At 39.8% G+C, this 4,931-nt stretch overlaps 1 pseudogene; it reads left to right on the top strand.

Moving 5' to 3' along the window:
- The first annotated feature begins 4,129 nt into the window (after window positions 1–4,129).
- On the top strand, window positions 4,130–4,693 carry LOC138169911 (myeloid leukemia factor 2 pseudogene; annotated as a pseudogene).
- The last annotated feature ends 238 nt before the right edge of the window (window positions 4,694–4,931 follow it).

Raw genomic sequence — 4,931 nt, 5'->3', positions numbered from 1 at the left:
TTGGACCTGGGTGAGAGAACAGCTTGGTCTGGACTCAGCCCTAGGTTGGCAACAGAAGTGGCAGCTACAACTGCTTCTGGAAAGCATCAAGCAACTGATCAAAGGACAAATGCTCTTGCTTTGCCCTGCTTGGGTCTGGATTGCAATCTTGGGTGGTGGTCCTGTGGTGAAGAGGAGCACTGACATAACAGAGCTTTTAGCAGTTCTGGAAAGGGAATCCTACTCGAAGTTCTGAGATGGAAAAGTGGGTTTGTGGTCACTCACAGACCCAAGAACGTGCACTGAGAGGAGTAAACACTTCTCCTTAGATCATATCACCTTAGAAGAACTGAAAATTCACAGATGCCTAGAAGTAACTGACAATAGCAGCACAAGCCCAAGAAATTTAAGACAAAGCCCTCTCCACTCTGGAAGTAGAGTCCTACTTTGGCAAGGAGCTCAAAAGTCAAATAATTGGCTGTGAAAATGAGCAAGTAGAGTAAAATAAATCAGAGTATAGAATTTTTCTTTGGTGACAAAGAACAGATCGTACAACCAGAAGAAGACAACAAAGTCAAAATTTCTGCATCAAAAGTGTCCAAGAATAATATGAATTGCTTGTAGGAAATGGAGTAGCTTTAAACAGATTTTGAAAATCAAGTAAGAGAAGTAGAAGAAAAATTCGGAAGAGAAAGGAGAGTGATGCAAGACAATCATGAAAAATGAATCAACAACTTGCTAAAAGAGAACAAAAATTACTGAAGAAAAAGAAGGAAGGACTTCTACAGTAGAGGGGGAAATGTGGGGGTGGTGGGGAAGGATTGAACTTATCTCTCATCAGAATTGGTTCTAAGGGGGAAGAATCTTTATACACACTCCTCATTTGGATATACAGATCTATTTTTACACAAAGAGGAAGTTGAAGGGAAAGGAAGTAAGAGAAACAAGAAGTGGTGATAAAGGAGAGGACAGTTTAAGGGAGACAGTGGTCAGAAGCCAAACAGACTTTTGAGGAAGAATAGGGTAAGCATAGGGAGAGAAGGAAAAATAAGAAAAAAGAAGAAAAAAGTATGGAGCTTTAGTAATCATAACTGTGAGCATGAGTGAGGTGGACTCACCCATAAAACAAAAGTATATAGAAGAATGTATAAAAAACTGGGAGCCAACAATTAGTTGTTCTACAAAAGTCATAATTGAAATAGAAAAAAAACACCCACAATTAAAATAAATGACTGGAACAGAAACTATTATGCTTCAACTAAAGTAAAAAAAAAAGACAGAGTAAAAATCATGATCTCAGACAAAGCAGAAGCAGAACAATACCTAAGTAAAAGAGATAATCAGAGAAAGTATATTCTGGCTAAAAAGGTCCTATCTACAATGAGACTATATGAAATTTTTACAGATAGTTTGCTAATAAATTTGCTAATAATTTCTCTTTTTTTGAGGGTGGCAGGTAGGGCAATTGGGGTTAATGAATTACCCAGAGTCACATGGCTAATTTTTGTTTTAAGTGTCTGAGGCTGGATTTGAACTGAGGTCCTCCTGACTCCAGGGCTGGTGCTCTATTCACCACATCACCTAAGCACCCCATTAATTTCTCGAATACATTGGAAAATGACAAAATATTTACAAAAATATGATAAATGCTAAAGGGATCTGAGTGGGGCATTTTGAGAAGAATTGTTTTAAAGCATCAAATGTCATGTGGAAAAACTATTGATTAGAGAAAAACAATTAAAAAAAACCCTGAGATACAACGTCATACCCATCAGAAGTGACAAATGCCAGCAGGCACTTGAGAAAACTAATGAACTGTTGGTAGGGTTGTAAGCTGGTCCTTCCATTCTGGAGAACAATGTGGATCTGGGCCCAAAGAAGTATAAAACTGAACATATCCTTTGATCCAGCATTACCATTAGAAGGTCTATATCCCAACGAGATCAAAGAAAGAGCAAAAGGAGCTCTAATAACAAAAATATTTCTAACATCTCTTTTTGTAGTAGCAAAGAAACGGAAATTGAGTTAATGTCCATCAAGTGGGGAATGACTGAACAAGCTGTGGGATATGATGATAGTGGAATAATATTTTGGTGTAAGAAATGATGGTGTTGGTTATAACAACCTGGAAAGACCAAGAAGAACTGAAGCAAAATGATATGAGCAGAAACAGGAGATCATTATACATAATAAAAGTAACTTTGTAATGATAATAAACTTAAAAAAAAAAGAGGCACTCTGGGGCGGCCAGGTAGCACAGCCAGTAAGAGCACCGGCTCCAGTGTTGAGAAGACCTGGAGATCGAATCCCCGGCTCAGACACTTAGCACCCACCCAGAAACACCTGGCCGTGTAACCTTGAGCAAGTTACTTAACCCCAGTTGCTCAGGGGAGGCCAGGTGGCTCAGTGAGTAAGAGCACCGGCTCCAGTGTTGGGACGACCTGGAGATCGAATCCCGGGCTCGGACACTCAGCACCCATCCAGAAACACCTAGCCATGTAACCTTGAGCAAGTTACTTAAGCCCAATTGCTTAGGGGCGGCCAAGTGGCTCAGCGAGTAAGAGCACCGGCTCCAGTGTTGGGACGACCTGGAGATCGAATCCTGGGCTCAGACACTCAGCACCACACCCAGAAATAACTGGCCTTGTAACCTTGAGCAAGTTACTTAACCCTGATTGCTTAAAAAAAAAAAAAAAAGAGGTACTCTGATCAATATAATGTTCTAAAACAATTTGGAAGGATTCATGATGAAAACTGTTATCCACCTACAGAGAGAGAAATGATGAATTCAGTACAAATGTTGTATAATTGTGTCACTTTCTTAGTTTTTCTTACTTTTTGTGATGTGGGTAATATGGAACTATATTCCTCATTGTTTCCCATGCATGGTGGGTATCATAACCAGAATGTCCATGAGTGAAAGGGAGAAAAGGAGGAGAGAATTTAAAAAACATAAATATTAAAATAACTTTAAAAAAAGAAAGTGAAGTAGCAAGAACCAGGTGAATGATGCATGCAGTAATTGTCAGTATCACAACAATGATCAACTGTTAAAGACTTAGCTACTCTGATAAATACAATGTTCTGAGAAAATTCCAAAGAATCAATGGTAAAAAAATGTTGTCCATGTTCAGAGAGAGAAATGATGAAATCTGAGAGCAGATGGAAGTATGCTTTTTTCCCCACTTAATTTTTCTTTTTTTTGCAACATGATTAATATTAAAATATGCTTTGTATGACTTCACAGGTATAACTGATATCACATTACTTGCTCTCTCAATGGGTAGGTTAGAGTGGGAAGAAAGAGATTTGGGAAGTCAAAATTTTAAAAAATGAAATCTTAAAAAATAATGAACTTTCAAAATATATTAAACATTGTCATATATACACCATATATCTTTCTGTCCTAATAAACTTTAGTCCAACATATATGTGTGTTGTATAAAGGTACCTTTTGTTAAACAGCTTTAAATCCTGCATGCATAAATGACAAAATATCAGTTTCACCCAGCTCAGTTTGCTAAGCTTTTCATGCTCCCTTCCCTAGACTCCTGTTTCCAAATCACCTCCAACGGCTCATCATCAGTTATGATTAATAGAACAGGAAAATGAGAAGCCATATCTGAGTGGTATCCTGCTCTTTATTACCTCACAGCAAAGGAGGTGGAAGCAAGCATGAAGACAGAATCAGATATAATAATCCCAAACTTCACTTTAGCCATTGATTTTTATCTCCTAACCACCTACCACTACAGAAGATCTGTTAATGAGTGACACAATGATAGACTCAAGATCTAGTTCTTTTCTCTTGCCCCCTTTGAAGAAAGTGCTAATCAACAGTAATTTGGGGAAAAAAGAGGACCTAAAGGAAGTGGAGGAAGGGGGAGAAAAGTCTGTCAGTGAATATTAAAGAATCAGTTGTCCAAGGGCAGCAGCAAGAGGAGGAGTAGAAGGGATAGACACAGGGAAAGATGGAGCTTCTGGCCTAGCTACCTGCCTCATTGCTCCCAGGACCCATTAGAGCACCCAGCTGGGGCCATGACTCTGCCAGCCTGTGCTGCATAGACTTGAACCAGCTGGATGGGTAGCTGTGCTTTGCATCCCTCAGTGCCCTGGATTGGGGCAGGAGCAACTGGAACCTGATATCAGGATGTTATGGTTAGAAAAGTATGGAAAGCCTGAGGATCCCATGTTCCTCATGGATCCTTTTGCTATTCATCTGCAACATATCAGCTGGATGTTATCAGGGGGCTTTGGCTACAGCCATTTCCTTATCCTCACTTATGAGAGCATTCCAGGGGTTCAGTTCAGTAGTCAAGAGATGCTGGCTGGGTTGTCTCACCTTTTGGATTGGTGGAAATGACTGGTGGCTTCATAGACATATTTGGTATGATGAATGGCTTGATTGGGAATGTGGAACACATAACACTAAATTTGTACTGGAGCCAGGTGTAAGGCTTTTTTCCCCTTTAGTGTCATCTCCTCCTCCAACCTGGGTTATGCCAATCCCAAATCCTACCAAGAAACATCTGAAATAGACTCAGCAGCTTGTCGCATCTATGACAAGAGGAAGACAATGAGAGACTCTGATGATGGACTGGACCAGATGTGCATGGGGTAGCACATCCAAAAAAGAGTACACATGCTCCAACATTCCCAATATCACCCTCTAAGTACAGGCTGTGAGGGGAAGAGGAATCACCCCATGGGATAGCTTCCCCACCCCCAGTTTAATATTAAAGGTGATCCATTTCCTTCAAGTTTAGGAAAATTTAGGGGGAGCATTTCATTGCCCCCTTTACCGCTTTTTCTTCTACCCCCTCCATTTTCAATATTATCCTCCTTTAGTGAATTCCCTGGTCTTTTTTTTTTCTGTTTTCTCTAGCGTCTTTATTTCTTTCCCTCTCTAATAACCAAAAAGTACAAGTTGCATAGGATAAGTTCTGGGCATA

Source organism: Petaurus breviceps, unplaced genomic scaffold (assembly GCF_028583685.1).
Source record: "Petaurus breviceps papuanus isolate PSGF00001 unplaced genomic scaffold, PetGlider_PUasm1.0 38, whole genome shotgun sequence".
Taxonomy (NCBI): domain Eukaryota; kingdom Metazoa; phylum Chordata; class Mammalia; order Diprotodontia; family Petauridae; genus Petaurus; species Petaurus breviceps.
The sequence above is the reverse complement of the archived record's forward strand: the minus strand, read 5'-3'. Positions and strand labels throughout refer to the sequence as shown.